This window comes from Panthera onca, chromosome F2 (assembly GCF_046562875.1).
Source record: "Panthera onca isolate mPanOnc1 chromosome F2, mPanOnc1 haplotype 2, whole genome shotgun sequence".
NCBI classification, from domain to species: domain Eukaryota; kingdom Metazoa; phylum Chordata; class Mammalia; order Carnivora; family Felidae; genus Panthera; species Panthera onca.
The window spans coordinates 72386558-72409279 of NC_138356.1; the positions used below are offsets into that span (position 1 = coordinate 72386558).

General features: G+C 46.5%; 1 protein-coding gene and 1 long non-coding RNA gene across 6 annotated transcripts in view; both read right to left on the reverse strand.

The window, feature by feature from the left end:
- LOC132664535 (uncharacterized) overlaps window positions 1–22711 on the reverse strand; it is a 50027-nt gene extending 27316 nt beyond the window's left edge. The window contains exons 1-2 of the long non-coding RNA XR_014136596.1: window positions 19205–22711; window positions 1–18293 (exon numbers count right to left, since the gene is read on the reverse strand). The exon at window positions 1–18293 is cut by the window's left edge and continues 27316 nt beyond it. This is a non-coding gene — a long non-coding RNA (uncharacterized LOC132664535). The remainder of the gene's footprint in view (window positions 18294–19204) is intronic.
- Window positions 1–22722, reverse strand: part of ASAP1 (ArfGAP with SH3 domain, ankyrin repeat and PH domain 1) — a 346739-nt gene that overhangs the window by 197745 nt on the left and 126272 nt on the right. The gene's annotated exons all lie outside the window — the stretch shown is intronic.

Here is a 22722-nt window from a genome sequence, read left to right on the forward strand (position 1 = left end):
AAAGCGGACGAACCGGGAGGAATGTGGAAGGAGAAGAAAACCGGAGGCCGTGAAGCAGAATTATTTGATTGTAATCAGACAAAACAGATTGCATACACCTCCAGGTCAGGGGTTGAGCCTCACACCCCTCTGCACATTCCCTGCCCAAGGCCTGTGCCTGGACAGGCACCTATCAGGCACAGGCCTGGAAGTACAGAGGGATGGAAGGACCACCTGAGGGTTGGTGGAGGATAATGACATAAGGCAGTTAGGTGACGTCACTGCTGATCAGGAAGACCTTGGACCAATGGACCAAGTGCCAACGTAGACGCAGCCAGCACGCATTCAGTCGTACCCTCCTCTGATACTGTGAGCGTCTTGTCTAGTCAATCTGTCTTTCTAATCTCTCTACCTATCTACCTGCCCATCTATCTTTGAGGAGGGCAGTCAGCTGATTTGCGGGGGGGGGGGGCTCGTTAGGCTACTTTTTCTAGCCCGGGGGAAGCACAGTGCGATGTGGTGATGAGGATATAAACTCTGAGGGCCAGGGACTGAAGCCCAGCACTGGCGGCAAATCACCCAAACCATAGGCACTTGACTTCCTCATCGCAAACTGGGAATAAGGCCAATGTCACATGGTTGGTGTGCACGCTAGCAGAGCTAGATTATGTTAGGGGCCATAACCGTGTCAGAATTTACAGGGCATTATTACTGTGTCCTTTACTATAGTAAGCTCCCATAGGGCCACCCATGCCTGGGTTTTGTCAACTCTGTACCCCTAGCCCTTTGCACTCAGCCTAGCCCACAGGAGGGACCCAGGGAAGGTTTGATAAACCGATCTGACGTTTCTCTAAAATGTCACCTATGCACTCTGTTGCCCCACTGGGTCCCTGCGATGACCCTCCTCTGGCCTAGGTCCCTCTCCCTGGAATGCTCCACACATAGTCAATCAAGCAGCGAGCAGGAGAAAAGCATCCCAAGCTGTTCCAGTCCTCCTACATCAAGTCTCCATGGAACCCTTCTCCCTTTGCTGAGACACAGCCATACAGATCCCTCAGTCAGCACCACATGGCTCTCCTAATTAATGCAAATGCGGAAAGCTTATCTCTTCAACTAAGCTGGAAACTGCTTGAGACTTTTCATCTAAGGCTCTTTTTTTTTTTTTTTTTAAATAAAACTGGAACTTTTAATGTATTTTTAACCTTTTGGTTCTGTTATCTGACTTCAAAAGCATCATTCCTCAATTTGGTACTTCAAAATTTACTCATCGGAATATTTCCATTGTTTTGCAACAGCTGCTATAGAAAAACATCCCCTGTTAAAACAACTGTTAATAAAAGCATATCTTAGAAAGCATCAAGGGCCTCTGACAGGTAAGACCTCTCTGCCAAAGCTTATCAGGGAATATTTCATTTGGGGCTGAAGAGTCCTACCTGTAGTCGTGCCTTTACAGAGCTCAGCCAGCAATGACACATTTGCTCGGAGATTGAGGGGGAAAAGGGCATTCAGGAGTCTGGTCTGTACATCCATTCAACAAACAGGCATTAACCTCCTTCACCTAGAGAGCTGGACCTCCCTTTATTTCCCCAGGGTTTAACCACAGAAACCATGCTTCAAGCCATGCTTCATAAAAATAGAAGCATACCTGAATCAGGGTTTTATGACGTCCTCGTCTAGCCAGTCCGCTTGGGGATCCATGCCTGACTTCATAAAGAATCACCTAAGCCCTTCTGGCTACCCCTCGTTCCAGTGGTGGTCATTCTTCCCAGGCTGTCACATAAATGGTCACATTTATGAGGCCTTTCAAAATGTCGAATCCCTCCCACCAATCCCAAACCCCGCTAATCTTTACCTCGGGACTATTTCCTTGCAGGTGCTCTGAATCACCACAAAACCTCGCATTTTAACACACAAGACATTACTTCTCTTTCCTTTCCTTGTGCCAGGAAGGCATGACCAATTTTAATACCTTACCATATATACTGTCCCCCCTTGCTCTGGCCTGCTTTCAAGCCGATGACAGGTACCTCGGGTTAAAGGGGTAAGGATTATAAGGGCTCTTGATGCATTCAACGCAGCATTTTAACGAAGACCTTTACAGATACGAGCTACTTATGTTCTAAAACTAAAGAACATTTTGTAGGCTCAGAACCAGAAAAGATAAGTTGCCAAGTTACCATTTCAGGAATCCAGCTATCTTGACTTTTCCCCTGGGGCTTGCCTCTGCTGCAGCTAAAAATGAACCTCAGATTCTTGTATGTATTCATATACCCCTGCAGCCAAAAAACGAGGGAAACTAGTATGTAAATGGAAACATTACAGAGCACTCTCAGAATGTGAATGTCAAATTCTCCTATTGAAAAAACTCAGAGATGAAACCAGGATTGACACCCAAAGAGGAAGGCTGGAGCCAAACACAGACAGTTGCTAAAGTATATATTCCAAGCGAATTAATTCCAGAGAAAAAAAATTATATAAGACCTAGGTCCAACAGTTTCTTTTTTTTTTAGTTTTTCAATTTTTATTTTTTTTAATGTTTATTTATTCTTGAGGGGGAGAGAGAGAGAGACAGATTGTGAGTGGGGGAGGGGCAGAGAGAGAGAGGGGGACACAGAAACTGAAGCAGCCTCCAGGCTCTGAGCTGCCAGCACAGAGCCTGATGCGGGGCTCGAGCTCATGAACCGTGAGATCATGACCTGAGCTAAAGTCAGATGCTTAACTGACTGAGCCACCCAGGCACCCCCGGAACAGTTTCTTGTTCATCTGCCCCCTCACCTCTGCCTCCACATGTCTGTGATCTAAGACGTACCGTCCTAAGGAAAAGGTCTGCAGAAAGTTATCTCCTGCTACACAGCAAAAACACTTTGAATGGTGTCTATCAGTGGAGTGAACAAATGAGTAAGTTCCATTCACGCCTTGAAAAACGTGGCTGAAGCCCCCATTTACTTAGCAGTAAATCTTACCCCACTTACGTTTCCAGACATAAATGAACTCATGAGATCCCAAGCCACCATATGTTAAAGTTCTCCAAACTGTGGAACAGCCTGGTCACTCTTGGGCCCCCTAGAATGTCACTTATTACATTCCACTGGCTACAAGGGGACACTGAGGAAAGAACGTGCAAGCATTCCACATAAACCGTAGCTGCAGTCAATGCTTGTTTATTCACTGGAATGGACCGGACCATCCTCAAGCCCCAAGTGAGACTCCCATTTCCTTAAAACGCTTTCCCAAAAGCTACTGGTGAGAAGCCAAACTAAAAATTTTAATTTTATCTGCCACCCTTACACTTCCTTCTCCTTCCAGATTCTATTTAAAAAAAAAAAAAAAAAAAAAATGCAGGGGCACCGGGGTGGCCCCGTCAGTTAAGCGTCCGACTCTTGATTTTGGCTCAGGTCATAATCTCATGGTTCATGAGATTGAGCCCCATGTTGGGCTCTGCGCTGACAGCAAGGAGCCTGCTTGGGATTCTCTCTCTCTCTCTCTCTCTCTCTCTCTCTCTCTCAGCCCCTCCCCTGCTCGTACTGTCTGTGTCAAAAATAAAGAAACTTAAAGAAATCCATAAAAAACAGACAATGGGGGGTAGGGTGAGGAGAGCAAAAACAGAGCCTGGATTAAGCATGCATGTGTTCATACATTTCATGTGTATGCAGGGCCAAAACAAGCCAGGCTCTGGGGCTACAATGGTGAACGGGACTCTTTCTAGGTCTCCGGGGAGCTGATGGGCTGCCTGGGTAGGTAGGTAGTCAGGTAGTTAAGGTGCAGTAATTAGCTGTGTAACAGGAACATGAATACAACACTCATGGGGCAAACAACTACCTGTCCCCACCCGCGATGGAGGTTTTGCAGAGCAGGGTCCTCTGAGCTGGGCTGCAGGGGAAATGGTTTGCTGTTCCAGGCTCTAAATCAGAAACAGCCACGGAACTTTCCAGAAGGCGATTACTGCAGCATTCCATTCCTGGTCCAGATTCTTCACCACCTAAAACTGTGTCATGTATCCTGTGTGCACAAGAGCACCAACTCAAAGGCAATGGTACTGACCGAGGACTTCTGGTACCTCAATATGGAAACATTACATGATGAAAAACAACAAAGCAAGCTCTGAACTTGGGAGTTTTAAGACTTGGGTTCAAATAGTCCAACAGCATTTTTACTGTGTGACTCCAGGCATGTCACAAAACCTCTCTGTGCTTCAGCTTTATTACCTATAAAGCAGAGATGAGACACTCTTACAGGACTCCTGTGGGACCAGAAGAGAGGACGTACGTAACAATGGTTTTACCATCCTATTGTTTTCAGCAGCGGCCATGCAATCTTCATGCAGTTAGCAGCTCGGTCTGGAATTCTGTTGCTCACAGTACTTGGCAAGTATTAAAAACTGAGGAAAAGTAGCCAGACTCCACATGAGGACAAGAAACTGAGGGATTTGCCAAACCCTTTCAAACCACGAGCGGCTGCCCACCAGGTAAGAGTGGGTTTAGTCAGCTGCAGCAGAGCTCTAATTTCTAGCTCTTTCCTAATTTCCCATACCCATCCCGTGTTCCTCAGCAAACTATCATTTCTTGAAACCAAATGGCCTCACAATACACATCAGATCATCCTTCAGTCACAGAGCAGTGACAAGACATGTTCAGGTCCAGCCCGGCTGAGAATGCACACAAGGTCCAATTCTGACAGCAAAGCCCGAAGTAGTAAGGACATTCCCACCCCTGGCATAAATCAACCACAGAGCTGGGGAAGGATTTCAAAATCAGCTTTATACTCTATAACCTCAAAGGTCACCACCTGACTACCACTCATCACTAGGAGACTTTCCTTGGATTATGTTGGTAAATGATCGTGTATCTCACAAGGCTATCAATGCCCTTGGTGTGTTAAGTGCCCATGGCCTCCCTAAGACACAACACCAGGTGCTCAAATATCTGGGGAGTAAGTGAAGGCAGAAAATAAGTAACTCAGCGTTTACTGAACGTGCACCACGCATGTGCCTTGCGACGGGCCTAGGTGTTGAGACAATGATGAGCTAGCTGGACGAGGCTGTGCCGTACCCACTAATGCAACGGGAGCCCCACCATCAGTGCAGGGCTCCCTGCTAATACTTCACTATCTCAGTTCTCTCTCCCACAGCAGGTATGAACATCCGCACGTCGCCGATGAGGACATGGGACAACACAAGCAACACTCGGTGTGAGGACATGTCAGTTGTTGTAAGTTTTCTCTCGGTCAACCGCAGAGGGTTTTTCCACCCAATAACTGAAATGCGTGGCCTTTTGTCCACTGCTAGGAGTTCAGGGACTTACACCTCCTAAGACTTTCATAGTATGAGTTTGTAAGCGGCACCCGGTGACAGGTCCTGAGAGGGAGAGATAACGCGGAGCTCCCTGCTGCCTCAGTCGGGTCCTCTGCATCCCGTGAAGCCCGCCTTCTCAAGCCACCTTGGCCTTTCCCTGTGATATGGAAGGAACTACAGGGGCAGGACAGAGCCGGGTCTGAAACCCACAGCCGCTACATATCAGGTGCGCCCACACCCTGGGGGCAGCAACAGGGCCCTCCTGAGACTGTGGGGAGAGTCCACGAGACAACGTGTTCCGAGTGGCTAAACTGCCCAGCGCACAGTGACCTTCCCACAGACCCAGGCTCTCTGATCTCCTATCTGGGCCTCCGCTTTGCTGGAGGTGGTGGGGCATCAAGAGTCACATGTCCTCACATGGCCGATGAGAACGGAGAACCACTTTAAGGTGAGTCAGACCAGCACAAGGCCAACTCTAGCAGCCATTTAAAGTCACAGTCCGATTTTTTAAAAAATATTTTGAGAGCGAGTGCGAGCAGGGGGAGGGCTGACACAGAGAATCCCAAGCGGGCCCCGTGCTGTCAGCACAGAGCCCAATGCGGGGCTCGATCTCACCAACCGCAAGATCACGACCTGAGTAGAAATAAGAGTCGGATGCTTAACGGACCGAGCCACCTAGGTGCCCCTAAAGTCACAGTCCAATTACTGAGGCAAATGACAAGTGACTCTTTGGTTTAACTTGGAAGAGAACAGAAGCTATTAAAAAGATGATGAGATGCCTTCTTTTTTTAAAATTAGCCTATCTGGGGGCGCCTGGGTGGCTCTGTCGGTTATGCATCTGACTTCGTCTCAGGTCATGATCTCACAGTTCGTGGGTTCGAGCCCCACATCGGGCTCTGTGCTGACAGTTCAGAGAGAGCCTGGAGCCTGCTTCAGATCCTGTGTCTCCCTCTCTTTCTGTCCCTCCCCCGCTCTCACTCTGTCTCTCTCAAAAATAAATAAAGATAAAAAAAAAATCTTAAAATTAGCATATCTGGGGGTGGGGCGCGCCTGTGTGGCTCAGTCGGTTAGGTGTCCGACTTCAGCTCGGGTCATGATCTCACTGTTCCCCACATCAGGCTCTGTGCTGACAGCTCAGAGCCTGGAACCTGCTTCGGATTCTGTGTCTCCCTCTCCCTCTCTCTCAAAAGTAAACATTAAAAAAAATGTTTTTTTTTAAATTAGCTTATCTAGAAGTCAGAAAGACAAACAAGACCCAATCTGTGGGAATGTGGATAGGGCCTAGCATACAGCAGAGACGGCAGTAATAAAAATGTCCTAAATTTTCTCCCACATGGATTTGAAGCCCTGAAGTTAACTCCTTTTTCTGCAAAGACTGCACTAGGGTGATTACCCAGGAACTACTGCGGAAAAACCAGTGGTTCCGGAATCACACAGAGCTGGATTCCATAAGCCCCAGGCTCTGTAAGTGCTGAGACTTATGGGTGGTAACCCTAGGCAAGCTCCGTAAAAACCCTTAGCCGCACGGTCCTCAACTGTGAAACAGAAATGACCATCCTTGCCCTAAGGTTACCCTGAGATTTAAATGAGATAATGTATACAAAACATCCAGCAAAAGGTAAATGCACAATGAATGCAGCTGTTAATTACACACGCTGGTGCCTGGAAAGCCTGAGACCGGGAACTGGTGGGCTTTGGTAATAAGCTGCATCCCAGCTGACGGGCATGGGGGGGTGGGGGGGGGGGGTGGCGTGACGTGGGGCTATAATCTGTGCTGCCACTGGTCTTCAGAATGGCTCCTAAAAATACCACGAAGCTATGGCACAAGAAGATTTGTGATAATCAGTCCTTAACTAGGTTTCACGGAGATTTCAGGAACATTTTTGGACCGGGTCCTGGCTGTACTACACTGTAAAATTAAATATATTGAGTTCAGGAGCTGGGCTTATTAAACGGAAAAAAAATTTTGTATCAGTCCCATCTTTGCTCCCAAAGCCCTTCCCTGTAGTTCCCAAAATAGCGCCCATCAAAGGGACTGCTGGATTCTTCTGTAATGAGCCAAAGGGCTACCTTACTCACCTCTGAAACCCCAGCCCAGGGCTTTCCCAGGAAAGCCTGCTCAGAAGAACCTCAGACCTGCCAAAACCCAGCCTTCTCTTCTGTATGCAGTCTTGCTCAGGGTACTGACCTCTCAAAGGACAAGACTCTCCCCACTCTGAGGACGGCGCTACTCACAAGCAGAGATTTACCTGACTGAACACCAGATCAAGTTGACGTTTGTCTTTGGATGCTTCTCTGTAATAAAATAGGTTCTTTGTTTGTGAAGATTTTCGCTTAGCTCTGTGAAAACCTTCCTCAACAGCCATGTCGTGCTCACTCCAGGGCAGAGTTCTTACGGAGAACGGTAAGCAGGCATTACTGAAATTGTTATTTCCACTGTCGCTTTCCTCTTTTCTCTCACTAAGACCATGTGGTTATCCCACTAAGCAGAATCTGGAAGCTCACCACTCATTACATTTCCCTGTTCTGGCCTCAAATATTAGCCTCCCGCCACTTTCTTAATCCCGCATCTGAGGAGGATGGCTCTGGACCACCTTGCCCTTTCTTTGCAGCCATTTCTGTGTTTCTTCAGAGCACAAGAGCGACTGCACAAAAAGTTTCAAAGAAAAGAAAAATTTAAGCTAGCTTCCAAAGCAGGGAACACTAGCCTCTGTTCCCCTGCTTTGGCCACTTGTCCCACAGGCTGAAGACCCTCACTGCCCACTGGTTTCTCACTGTTCCCAGAGTCTGGCAGCTTTAACTGACAAGGTTCAGGGAGGGTGAGAGAGACAAGAATTTACAATCTATCACTCAGAAGGGTGGAAACAAAGAGCCCACCCTCCTGAAATCTCATCAGGGAATCAACACAGGACAACTGGTGGTCAACAGGTATGTGGTGACTAAATCTACAGTTTGGCCAACTGCAATGAGGGGACAGAGAACAATAATCTAGCATAAACACAGTCACCGTTTATTGAGCATCAGCCATGTGTAGGGCCCTGTTCTGGACTTCTTCCCATTTATTACTTTTTAAAACCTGCAGTCTGGCTGTCCCTATTTCACTGATAAGAACCTTGCCCAGTGGGCAAGTGGCAGAGCTAGGATTCAAGCCCAGTCTGATTCCCAAGGCCAGGCTCCTGGCGGCCGGGCTGTAAAGGACAGAGATGGAGCAGGACTGCCTGTCACCACAATAAAGCCCGAAAGAAGTCCCCAGAGTCCTTGTGATCCCTGCCACCCACCAATGGCTCAAGAAAGGGGAATCTAGGATCAGAGTTCACTGCAGTCAGTGACAAAACAAGCAGTAAACAGGACAGAAAAGGCAGAGCTAGAAGATAACACACTGTTCCTTCAGGGCAAGCCCAGGGCCTTAAAAGAAGGGCACACCCAAGACCAACCTTGATTTATTTACCGGCCACACATTTTCAGAGGAGTCCACTGCAGCTGAGAAGAGTGGGAGACGCAAAACGTGCTGAGTAACACACTCACATAGTCAAGCCAGTCCAAGAAGCAGTTGTTTAAGCCCAAAGAATCACCTACCCAGGAACGGAAACATCCGGTTCCAATCCCAATGCTCTGAGGGGGTTTGAGCGAGTCATTTCCCTCGTTTGGGCCATCAACTAGTCACTGCTAAAATGTGGAGGACTGGACAGGACGAACCTTAAAGAATCACTCTGCTCTAACTTTCTGCACTCTAGGGTTCTACAGAGATGACAGAAGAGCCAGGTGATGATTATGGCCATTGCACAACCAATCCAGTGTTTGGCCCTAGAATCTGGAAACCCAGAAAGGGACAGGGAACCTGTTAGAGTGGCTGTATCCATGAAGATGTCTTGCTTAGTAGGAAGCTAACAGATGGAGATCCAGGTGTGGGACAAGCCCTCATTTTCAGGGGCCAAGCATCATTTGTGTCCCTAGAAAGCGGAGGTGGGTTAAATATTCCTTGGGTCCCTTCTCCAGCCTTCTCCCCTGGCCAGGCCAGGCCACTAACAGCTCTCGCTGGGTCATCTTCCACAGTCTAACAACTGGTCACCCTTCATTTATGCTTGCCCTGGTCCAGGCCAGTCTCCACCCTGCAGTCGGAGAGGTCCTTCTCAAAGGCAAATCATGCCAATCCCTTGCTGCAAACCCTAAAGGCTTTCCGTTGATCTCAGGGTAAGGCCCTGCTGTCTTTCCAGCCCTTGTTCCACCCTGTCTCCCCATCATACTCCAGCTGTAACAAGCCAGACTTCTCGAAAGTGGTAGGTTGTCCCCTACCTCTAGTCTTCAGGTCCTGAGGTGTCACTCCCTCTGGAAATCCTCCTTTGAACCAGTAGGTTAGGTGGTCCTCTGCCCTGGATTCGCAGGACCCCCAGCCCCATCCCCATCCCCATCACAGCACTTACCACACGTGACTGTAAGTTCCTGCTTCCTTGTCTGTCTCCCCCACCAGACAGTGGGTGTTAGGGAGGTAGGAACCACATGTGTCTTATACTCAGCTGTGCCTCAGCACCCGGCAGAGTGCCTGGTACAGGCTATGAACTTTAGAAACAAATAAATAAAAATCTTTATTGGTGAAGTGAATGGTTTCATAACCCAGAGAGCTGTCGGAGGTGGGGGAAGGTAAATAAAGATTAAAAGGAGAGACTGAAAAGGGGTTGGGGTAGGCTGGGTGCCCACCAGGCTACATCTGTGCGCCTGTGCATCTGCCCAGAGCTGGGAGAGAACAGGAACGGATGCGGCGGCAATGACAGAGGTTGTGAACCGTTCAAGGGCAAGCTGTGCACTGTGCTGTGCACAGATGAGTCTACTCCACACTCCACGGGGCCCAGGGACACTGAAAAACCGGTTAGTTGTCTTCCCAACATTTGGAGGTGCTGGCAATGAGAACGTTGCCTTAGCGCCACGTGTATGCGTGGGGACTGATGACGTAAAAGTAGGTCACTAACGGACTCAGCAGTGCTGGTAACCGGACATCACTGACAAGTCACATTTGCTGCCTGCTTTGCTGTGGGCCAGCATCATCTGTCATAACACCATCCATACTCCTCGTTAAGGATGCGTATCCAGGCAGGACATTTGCCAGAAAACAATGATACATGGGCTTGGTTGCTATATTATTGAAGTGCACACTGCTGTCACTCCCCATAAATTGTGACAAGACAAAGACAGACTACCCGTTGCACTTCAACAACGGGGGGGAAAGACGAGGGAGGGACTGAGGATTTAAAGAGATGGTAATCAAGAAGATGGAAACGTAGCAGGACCTTTCCAGAGCAGAATTTAAAAAGTTCGAAACCAGAAGGAACCACAGCATCAGCAGCAAAAGCATTTCAGAGAACAAGTTCCTATTAAAAAACATATTTAGTGGCTCCTGGGAGGCTCTGTCAACTGAGTGTCCGACTTCACCTCAGGTCATGGTCTTGCGGTTCGTGGGTTTGGGCCCTAGTCGGGCTCTGTGCTGACAGCTCAGGGACCGGAACCTGCTTCGGAGTCTGTGTCTCCCTCTCGCTCTGTCCCTCCCCATGCATGCACACGCTCTCTCTCTCAAAAATAAAAACATCTTAAAAATTTTAAACATACTTAAAAACATTACATTTCAAGATCAGAAATAACGTGTTTTAGAGAAACACACATCATAAATAGACTAGGTGGATATTTTTCCATACGAACCTCTGTGATGGAATAGAAAGCCATCGAAGGACAGGGTGCAGTGTGAAATGAGCCACATACGCAGGAGGGAAGTTAATCAGATGAGGAGTCAGTCAGTTCCTTAAAAAACAATTTTAGCCAAAACAAGGAATGAAAAATAAACAAGCTAAAACACATAGTTTTGTGGCCAAATAAGAAAAATTCACACACACACACACACACACACACACACACACACACACACACTGCAAAGTCAATACAAAAAGAGTTATGAGTTCCCAGAATTTCCTACTGATCAGGGCATGAAGCAGGTGAACATCAGATGTAACTTTCAGCTTTAATTAAATGCGAGAGTTTAAAATCAAACCAAGTAAGGACATCTACATGAACTCCTCCTGTCATATGTTTCTCCTTTTAAGGAAAGGATACAATTTTTACGTTACCCCTATTTCCTAATTTTGAAAAGGTAAAATGCCTTGTGTGGCTGGTGCGACCATATTGCAGAAATTCTCGGTGTGAGCAACGCACAGGATTCACCCAGGACCACCCAGCCCTCCCCTAAGTTTCTGCTTTTATTGGTCTGGGGAGGGGCCCGGGATTTTTTAAGTTCCCAGCATGATTCTTATGTGAAGACAAGGTAGAGAACCACAGTCGAACACCATTTCTCAGGCTAGTATGGCAAGTTCTCAATTTCTAGAACAGATAATGAAGCTGAGGCAACTCGGGCTTGACCGTTCTATAGGAAAATCTTGCTATGATTTCTATAACGAACATCTTTTCCTGCTTTATTTATCCCCTTTTTAAACAGCTGAATATATAAAATAACAAGCCCACCCCATGGTTGACCCCCTTGGCCAAGACAGGGAAGAGACACCGTGCAGCCCTTTACCTCCGGTTCGGGCAAGGTCTCAGCAGAAGAGCATCGGTAAGAGAGCGATGATTCCTCTCTAAGAGGGGGCTGCTTGCACTTAAGGACCGACAGGGACCCTCCCCCCCTTGCCATCCTGTGCCTGGGAAGCACATCTTGTGATCGCTAAATCAAAACCCTGTCTGACAAAGCTATCATGGGGGTTCTTAGTAGAGAAATTCATTCCCTATGATGCATTTGAGGAAATGATGCCAAAGAGCCCATTAGTTCAGATGAGTGTATGGGGAACCAGCATCAACACAGGACATGACAAGAAATAGTGCCCTGTATTTTATCCAGACTACCCTAATGATAAGTGGCTTGCATAAGTACTTAGGCTACCTTCCTCCACCTCCTAACTATGAAATGACCTTGTACCAAAGCTTACTCTCAGACAAAACCTCACTCTTTCAGTATGTATAATGAACACAGTGGCTCCCTTTATTATACCCACAAACAAGAGCGTGCTCTGCAAAACGATAGCAATTCTGGTGTGACTTTAATCCACATACACCACTGCTCCTACCCTATTATCTCGTAGCATTTTATACAAATTTCCATAGTTGAGCAGAGATGAATAGAAACTGTGTTCTAGAATGACACTCTAAGAAGGCAAGGACTTTCACTTTGGTCTACTGTATTCACAGCTGTGGCCTGAGTTCCGAGAACGGTGCCCAGCATACAGCTGGCACTCAATAGTTGCTGAACGAAGGGCAAGCACCTGCTATACTGAATGGTCATTGCTATTTACAGGAGCCTGTCCAGGGCGGGTGCATTTGCACCATGTTTTTTTCTTTTTCAGTTTCTGTCTTTATTCAATTAAACCTACATCACACATCCATGATGAAAACAAATTAGGAAAAAATTCACAGAAACAGAATGACTGGGTCAGGCACATAATGACGGACTGCAACCTCCATGAAGGCGGAGGGTTCCCAACACCCAGAGCCCAGAGCCTGCTCCCAGGTAGGGGCAGGTACTCAAATAATTACTTGCGATCTCTGTGCTCCAGGAGTTGATGTTCCAAAAGGAGAGAAAAGGCATGTAGACAAATGATCTGGCTGTGGCTGCTAACATTATAGAGAATATGTCCACGCATGCACAGACTGGTGCTCACTCATTTGCACAAAGATCTGAAAAACCACATACACCTTTTTTTGACCTTACCCAATAAAAAAAAAGGCATCACACCAGCCTTATATTTAAGAAAATTCTCTGAGGATTAAATAAACGGAACGGAAACCAGCCTGGGTTGCTAAAAAACAAACAAGCAAATATTTTATGGGATGTGTGTTTGTGTAGTGTGTTGGGGGCGGGAGTGGGGGTGGGGGGTGGTGTTCATTTTCCCCAGACACAGAGTATGTGCCACAACGAACAGCTATCTCCACGGCTGCAAGAGATGAGAGAAATGCTAAAAATGAATAGGCAAAAATCCCAAACAAATAAAAATGCTGGCTTTTAAACCAAGGCTGGCAGCTGTTTTTCACAGCAAACAGGAAGAACAGATCGAGAGGGCAGGCCTCTAATGGGCACTGAAAAGAACAACCAACTTCTTTATCCAGATCAGCTGCCGCGTGCCAGGGAAGCGGATTCACGGCCACAGGAGGAAGGCCAGAGATGGCAGCCAAGACCTGAGACAGACACCAGCTGGGGTGCAGGGGGTGTGGGTGCCTAAAGTTTCATGACTTCATTAAGTAAATGGCTCTGTAGAGCAAACAGGTTTTCGGTTCTGGGACTAGGAAGGGCTGGGTCATCAGAGGACATGTGTCACCGTATCTCTACCTTCTGGGGCAACCGCATCGAAGGGGAGAGGAGGATGAAGACAGAAGGAACCAGAAGACAACCAGACTGAAAGGCCCCTGAGGACCGTGGTTTCCTCAGCTCTGCTGCTCCTGCAGCACAGGGTGACCTAGCATGTACTCCAAGAACGTCCACTGAACTGAAAAGATTACAAGACATTCAAGTCACCAAGGGAAAAAAGGACGATTGTTTTGGTTAAAAACACACCCAAAAGAATCCCTAAATAATACAGGAGGAAAGACTGAAATAACACCTGGAAGGGGAGGGGGGAGGGTGACAGTGTCCTACTCGGGCTCAGGGACAGAAGCTGCGGGTCCGAAACCCTGGCTTTGGCCACTTACTAGCAGAATGACAGGAGGCTTGTTACTAACATTTCTTAGTCTGTTTGTTTCTTCATCTACAAGATGGAACTTTCGTGTCTGGGGTTGCTGTAAGGTTGAGGTTCTCAAACTACCCTCAAGCACAGCAAAACTGAAAGTGTGTGATTAAAATACTCTGTCTCATCCTATTTAGCGTGTATTTTGAACAGAGCTTTCTCCACCCCTGCGATACTGACTTGGGTAATTCTGTGTCGTGCGGGCGTCCTGTGGGGGGATCTAGCAGCATCCTGGCTTCTTCTCAGGTTAACAATCCAAAACCTCTCCAAAGGAGCGACCAACACGTCCTTCCTCCAGAGAACGGATAAACACACTGTGGTACACATCTTTATGCATCCGGACAATGAAACGCTATTCAGGGCTAAAAAGAAATGAGCCAGTAAAGCTAGGAAAAGACATGGAGGAACCGTGAATGCACATTATGCTAAGTGAAAGAAGCCACTCTGAAAAGGCTACATACATACTGTGCAATCTGACGCACGGACGTTCTGAGACGGGCAAACTGTGGAGACAGCGAATAATAGATCAGTGGTTCCCACGGGTCTAGAAGGAGGGGGAAGGATACAAAGGTACAGCATAGGGGATTTTCAGGGCAGCAAAACCACAGCACACACGGTGTACCTACAGTAACGCTGGATACATAGCATACATTTGTCGAAACCCATAGAAGGCACAATACAAAGCGTGAACTCTAATGGAATCTAATGGAAAGTGTTACTATTTGCGGGGCTGGGGGACAGGGGCGGTGAGGGACTATACGAAAACTCTTCATACCTTCAGCTCAATTTTTCTGTAAACCTAAAGCTGTTCTTTAAAAAAAACCAATCTAAGCACGCCTGGATGGCTCAGCTGGTAAAGTGTCCGACTTTGGCTCAGGTTATGATCTCACAGTTCGTGAGTTTGGGCCCCGCGTCTGGCTCTGCACTGACAGCTCAAGAGCCTGAAGCCTGCTTCCGATCCGCCCCCTTCTCTTTCTGCCCTTCCCCCACTTGTGCATGCTTTCTCTCTCTCTCAAACATAAATGAACATTGAAAAAAAAAATCAAAAGCAAACCTATTAATTAAAAAACAAAGTTTATGGACAAGGGCAAAAAAAAAACCATATCTTCAGACATTGCTGAATGTCCCTGGGTAGGGGGCTGAAGCAAAATGACCTTTACCCCCTGAGAACCACTGATTTAGGAAAAAGTCTCCTTTTTTTGCTAAGAAAATGATTCTCAGGGGCACCTGGGTGACTCAGTCGGTTAAGTGTCCAACTCTTGGTTTCAGCTCAGGTCATGATGTCGTGGTTCGTGAGTTTGAGCCCCACATTGGGCTCTGTGCTGACAATGTGGAGCCTTCTTGGGATTCTCTCTCCCTCTCTCTCTGCCCCTCCCCTGCTCTCTCTCTCTCTCTCAAAAAATAAACTTTAAAAAATTTAAAAAAAAGAAGAAACTGATTCTCATGCACTGAATGTATATACTTTATGATAAAACCAAATATACTTTAATCCTTTATGGTGTTTAGAAAAGAACACCCAGGGGCGCCTGGGTGGCTCAGTTGATTGGGTGTCCGACCTTGGCTCAGGTCATCATCTCATGGTTCATGGGTTCGAGCCCTGTGTCTGGCTCTGTGCTGACGGCTCAGAGCCTGCAGCCTGCTTCAGATTCTGTCTCCGGCTCTCTCTGCCCCTCCCCTGCTTGTGCTCTGTCTCTAAAATAAATAAACATTAAAAAAAATTTTTTTTAGGGGCGCCTGGGTGGCGCAGTCGGTTAAGCGTCCGACTTCAGCCAGGTCACGATCTCGCGGTCCGTGAGTTCGAGCCCCGCGTCAGGCTCTGGGCTGATGGCTCGGAGCCTGGAGCCTGTTTCCGATTCTGTGTCTCCCTCTCTCTCTGCCCCTCCCCCGTTCATGCTCTGTCTCTCTCTGTCCCAAAAATAAATAAAAAACGTTGAAAAAAAAAAAAAAATTAAAAAAAATTTTTTTTAAAAAGAAAAGAACATCTTGCATTATTATTTTTCTGTTCCAGTTCCAAGTAGAAACAAGTATCAAATCTGGTCCATTCACCCTAAAAAGAAATATCACCTCTGCTCTCAGACTAATATCAATACTAAGTATAGTGCTAATACATTAGATGAATAAAAACCATTTTAATCAGTGAACGTGATCATGCCCAACAGTCTCACGTAATGAAGGGGCGGGGCAAAAGCAACTTTCACTACTCAGCCCTTCCTGAAGCATGACAAGCAATTTACACTTTTATAACCAATGGTCTTCTAGACACCTGCTCACCCCAGGGCTGTAACTGACAATCTTAGCTTGATCTCCACTTGTCAAATGTTTGCATGTTTTCAGTACCCTCACAGTCTATCTTCCACAGTAGCCAGAGGGACCATTTTAATAATTTTTTTAAAAGATGTTATTTTTTAAGTAATCTCTACACCGAAAGTGGGGCTCGAACTCACAACCCTGAGATCAAGATCTCATGCTCCACCAACTGAGCCAGCCAGGAGCAGAGGGATTCTTTTTTTTTTTTTTTTCTTTTTTTAAGTTTTTGAGAGTGCACGTGGGGGAGGGGCAGTGATGGCGGACAGGATCTGAAGCGGACTCTACATTGACAGGCTGACAGGAGCGAGCCCGATGTGGGGCTCCAACTCACGAACCACGAGATCATGACCTAAGCCAAAGTCGACACTCAGCGGTTCAATCGACTGAGCCACCCAGCTGCCCCTATTTGTTTATTTTGAGAGACAGCACCAGTCGGGGAGGGGCAGAGAGAGAGGGAGAGAGAGAATCCCTAGCAGACTCCAGAGCTGATGCGGGGCTCGATCCCACAAAGTGTGAGATCATGACCTAAGCTGAGATCAAGGGTCAGATGCCTAACTGACTGGGCCACCCAGGTGTCCCACAGAGGGGCTCTTTTTAAAGGGAAGTCAATTCAGATTTTGTTGTTCTACTCGAGATTCTCCAGAGGCTCCCTATTCAGTCAGAATACAAGCCAAAGTCCTTACAATGGCCATAGGACCCCCCTTCCAACCTCTCTTTCCACTTCTTCCTTGGCCACAAGACCTCACTGCTTCTGGAACATGCCAGGTATGCTTCTCACTATCTTTGCATTGCCCTGCCTTCACATCTATGCGGCTAACTCCACGTTTGCTCTTGAAGCCTACCTACCCTCGTGCTCTTGTACCTCTCTCTTCTTTCCTTCTTCCTGGCACTTCGCCACCACCTGACAAACTGTATTTGCTGATTTCTTGACTATCTGTCCCCCTTGGAAAATAAGCTCAATGAGTGCACTCCTTGATCTGTGCGTGTGTGTGTTTGAAGTTTATTTGAGAGAGAAAGAGAGACAGAACGAGCAGGGGAGGGGCAGAGAGAGAATCCCAAGCAGGCTTCACATTGTCGGTCCAGAGCCCACCCGACACAGGGCTCGAACCCACAAACTGTGAGATGATGATCTGAGCCGAAATCGAGAGTTGGATGCTTAACTGACTGAGTCACCCAGGCGCCCCACTCCCCACCCCTGATCTATTTTTCACTGTCCTACACATGGTGCTTAAAAAATTCCTGCTACGTTGTGGGCACCTCGTAATGATGGATTATTTCATTCATTCATATAATCAATCACCCCCATTTCATTAGTGAAGACACCAAAGACCAGATAGGTTACACTAGCCTCGAGGCACAATTAGCAAGTGATCTGCGGCTTAGGCAACCTCAAAACTCCACTGTTCAAATGGACTTGTCTGTCAGCATTTCACTGCCCCCCCCAGGACACCCTAGGAGGGATCCTACCAAGAACCTCACATCCAGCAGCCCCTCTGCCACTACCACAACGCACTTTATTAGCTATCTGGGTCCCCTGGATTCACGCAGGTCTCCTCCATCATACTCGGCACTTCTCTCCAGACATCATTCCCACAAGGTCCTTTGCTTACAGTCCTAACATCATCAGAGGAAGCTATGACTTGTCACAATCAACTGGGACTCTGAGGTCAGAAACGCCTGGTTCTAGAGTCCACTCAGCCATGGACTGGTTGACTATGAAAGCTTCAACAGGAGTTAACTTCCTTAAGCCTTAGGTTTCTCCCTCGAAGGGCAGCAATGATAATTCCAACCTGTGGGGCTCTTGGGAGGAGTCAGGAGTTAGGTCTAGAAGGCCTCAGTGGCTCACTGTCCGACTCTTGATCTCAGCTCAGGTCAGGATCTTGCGGTTTGTGGGCTGGAGGCGCGGAGTCCGCTTGGAATTCTCTCTCCCTCTCACTCCTCCTACTCCACTCATGCTCTCTCTCTCTCTTTCAAAATAAATAAAAAAACTTAAAAAAAAATTTAATGAAAACAAACCAAGAAGGCCTTAGTCCTGCAGGGAATCTAGCAAAGAGCAGGCACTTCCTGTGCTTTAGCTCTTATGCAGGTAGGATTATTTAGCCAGGCATTCAATTACCTTCTGTTTATACTCGTCAGTGTAAACGTACATCCTAAGCGACTCCCCCTCCACCCGTCATTTGGATAATGGCTTCCTTTTTAATGCCCCTCTCCCCACATTGACAATCCCTTCAGCCTTTGATAAATGTCCTTTTTTTAAGCAACAAAATCAATTCTGAAACAAAGAGAAAACCCGTAGCCATCGTAGCCATCGTCATTCGTACAAAGCCCCCTTGAGGGTTCACGGGATCAACTGGTCAAAGGTCTGAGCCAGAGCCAGTCCTTCATCGCCTCTTAAACTTTTTACACGAGACGTGTGGGGATGGAGGCCAATAACCTTAGGGCACAGGCGCGGAACAGACCCAGCTCTTTGCTGGAAATTAAATGAGCAGATGTAAAGATGAAAGGGAGGGGGCTGGGAAGCTATCTCCTACATATACTTAGGGTCCGCTCGTGAAGTAAATCCCAACGAGCCACATAAATGTGTTAGTGCTCCTGACGCGTCAACCATGCCACTTAACATTTCTATTCTCCATCTCGATGTTTTCTCTCCACGGTGCTTTTTCTCCTCCAATTAAACACGTAAGCCTTTCAGGGCAGCGACCCCAGAGAGAAACAAAACTAGAAACACATCGTTCACTGTGCCCAGCCGCCCTCGTTCAGGGGCCCTGACTCCACGCTCCCTTGGTCTGGAGCTCTGGTGTCCAGTGCTTTTAACCCCTTGATGCATGGGAGGTGCTTCAGTACGTGCTTGTTGATCGACTACTAAAACTGTGATTACCTGCATGTAAGCTGCACGGTGTGGGTTAAAATTTAAAGCTCCAACCGGTCCTTTCCTTTGACTACCTGTGGTTGCTCCCCTTTCTGCATACTCGCTCCCCGTCAGCTGACACGTATCGAGGGAGGTGAAATTATTTTTTATGTCTGTCAAAAACACAGCACAGATGGTGAAAAAACTAAATCTATTGCTGAAAAGACCCCAAAAAATGACCTCTGAATTATCCGTATTTGGGATTTTCTTCCTCCCTTTCTTCCCTGATGATGTTAATTAAATTTGACTAAATCTGATTGTTTTATCAAAAGATCCTGCCCTCGCTAATTTTTTGCTTCTGATCCACAATAATTTTTAAAAGACCATGTGTACCTCACTCTGAAGGGGGTTATATTTGCATGCAGACACTGAGAGTTATAAAGGTACTACTTGATTTTATTCTCTTTGATTTACATTTTATTTACTGGGTAGTTCACTGCATCCCTCGAGTCTGCCTATATTCAGACTTCTCATTTTGATCATAACATGGGGTTGGTCAGCTGGATTTGGAGTCAAGAATCTGTTTTTATAATCCAACCAAGGGAAACACTATTATCTTATTTTGAAAGTAGGTAATTGTGAACTTCTTAGCTTATGGAATATCTTTTAAGCGTGGAATAGAATTTTGAAGCTGTGACTGGCAAATCTCCTCATTAGGATGGATAGTTGTAGGTGTTTATAATATTTCTGTAATAACTAAAGGGTTTGTGATAGCATTCTAAATTCGAGAATGCATATGCCAGGAGCAAACTGAGTTATAAATTTAAATTGTGAACATTTCTTAAATTAATTCTATGTCAGAAACCGGAGACAACTTTTGAGGGAGGAAGCGGCTTACTGCGCAAACGTGATGTCTCTCAGGTGTCATTTTAATCCTAAAGCTTTAAAAAAATCTATTTTGTACTTTTGGAAAGGCAGCTTACTACAGTAGAGGGAGCAGGCATTTTGAAGCCAGAAATACCTGGCTTCAGGTCCAGCATCGTCGCTTTGTGACTTTGGCCTCGCGTTTTTGTTTCCGAGTCTTGTGGTCTCCTCGTTGGCAGAGTAGAGCACGGGAGCTGGACGATGCAGGTGCTCACCTCTGTTCCTCCTACCTCACAAGGCCGGCAGAAGATGAAATGAGAATTGGAAGGGAAACATTTAAATCGCTGAGCACTACACCTATGTGTACGTAACGTCTCTCCCGTGGAGGGGTGGAGAGGAACAGGAGCTCAGCCAGGAGCCACAAGGGCTGTGCCCGGGGTATGACTCTCTCCATGCTCTGTGTAGTCGAGTGGCATGGTCAGGAAGACCTACACTTGGATGCATCTGGAAAGTGTGGACACCACAGTCACAAAGGGGGGAAAGTGGAAAAACTCTACACCAACAGACACTGCCTCCAGAGGAAGCAAGGAAGAACAGATTCTGCGGGGTGCCTGGGTGGCTCAGTGGGTTAAGCGTCCCACTTCAGCTCAGGTCACGATCTCAAGGGGTTCATGGGTTTGAGCCCTGTGTCGGGCTCTGTGCTGACAACTCAGAGCCTGGGGCCTGCTTCGGATTCTGTGTCTCCCTCTCTCTCTGCCCCTCCCCTGCTCATGCTGTCTCTGTCTCTCAAAAATAAATAAATGCAAGGAAAAAAAATTTTTTTTAAAAAAAGAACAGATTCTGGTTCCTCCAAAAGCCGACTTTAACACCCGTCGATGTGAAGCTGTGCCGCCACATGAACTCATGGCCAGAACCACAAGGATGGAAGACGTGACCAAGTCAACTTCCTTGGTGTAGCTGAAAATCTCACACTCCAGTACTCCACAGGAGCCTCCCGACATACTTGCAAGGTGTTAACACGAGAGCCACCCCAAGGCTCCCAGACAACAATGAAACAGGAGCCTTTTCCTAAATTGTAATATCCCAACTGTCTGCTTTCTATAGTGGGAGCATCCCAGGCCTGCCATCTAATAGCCGTAAGGACCCAGCATACTCTCCCTATAATTTCTCTACCTCAGTTTCCCCACCTGCAAAAAAATCTGAGGATAATAATATCTGTCATAACGGGGTTTGGGGGGAGGAGAATGTTGGAATGATTACGTGGAAGAATAAATACGAAAGGACTTTATAAACTCTAATTCTCTACAAGTAAAAGAAATAACTTATTATAGCCTCAACCGATAGTATTATGGAACAGAAAATTATCAAGAGGAAGCAGATTCAATGCACTAATTAAAATTTCAAAGACCGTTTTAATTAAACAAGACGGATTAGCCTATGCAAACAACCACTTATTTTTAATAGCACAAAACCACCTCTTGACCTCTCCTTGACCCCAAGAGTCATCAAGCAAATACTAGGACAGAGGGGGGTGAAGAGTGTACAACTTCATGGTGATGAATGTGTCATGAAGTGAATTAAACCACAAAGGCAATTAAGTCATAAACGCGGCAGTGATAGAACTAGACACAAGGTTCAGAGGATCATGTGTGAAAAGATTTCATTAGCTAAACCACAAAGTCCTGCTGAAAAGCACACCAGCAATCTAGTTAAAAATGGGTCACTTTATTTATAGATTTCATCGCCAAATCACATATTCCTTGGTTTAAAAAAAACATGTCTCTGAAAACTTTCTATGAACGGGTAGGTTAAACAAAGCAGCTGCATGCCCGTTAGAGGAAATAAGGAAATAATCTGTTTAAATTCTGCCCACACTCAAAATTTTCTTAATGGGCTCAATGCAGAAACTATCCCAGATACATATGAGCTTTACTATAAATAAACAAATTTCACGCAATGTCAACACAGTGCGTAGATTACATTTTACTACAGAACACACTGTTCTCATTTGGGGCTACAGACTAACTGTAGGGGGACAGCGTTTCCTCCCTAAGGTTCCTGTTTGGGTTCATTGTGAAGGTGGCTTATCTGTTAGACTCAGCAGGGGCTGCTACTGTCGGGGAGGAGAGTCCTTCTGGGAAGATACAGCCTTGGGCAGGCTGTCGGGAACCTGCGCAAAGGGGGAAAACTGCAGATCTGGGGAATGAAACACATTTGCTACTCAGAGACGAGTGCGGGACACCAAAATGCCAGCGGTGGTGAACGGAGTGCTGGGGTCGGGGGTGATTTTTCAAATTCTCTTGCTTCTGTTTTCCCAATGGTCACATTTTGTAGAATTAAGGAAAAATATCCATTTAGATGGAAACTTTGGAACGTGCAGACAACCTAACATTGCTAAGATAGCAATGGCCAGTTCTATCCTAGAGCCAATCTCTATGGACCCTGTGTTCTCTCTCTTCCAAGTCTTTTTTCAATGCATGTGCATTTCTTTTCATTTGTTAAACCATTATTTTAAAAGGGCAAAATAAGCAATATCTGTTAAAGGTTACTTACAATTCCAGAAAGCAACGCTATGAGGCCAGGCTATCGTAAGTCAAATTAGATTAAAATTCTGTTTTCAAAGTATAAAACAAACAACTCCAGCTAACAATGGGAAGTTTTTAAAACAGTAGTAATTTAGGGGC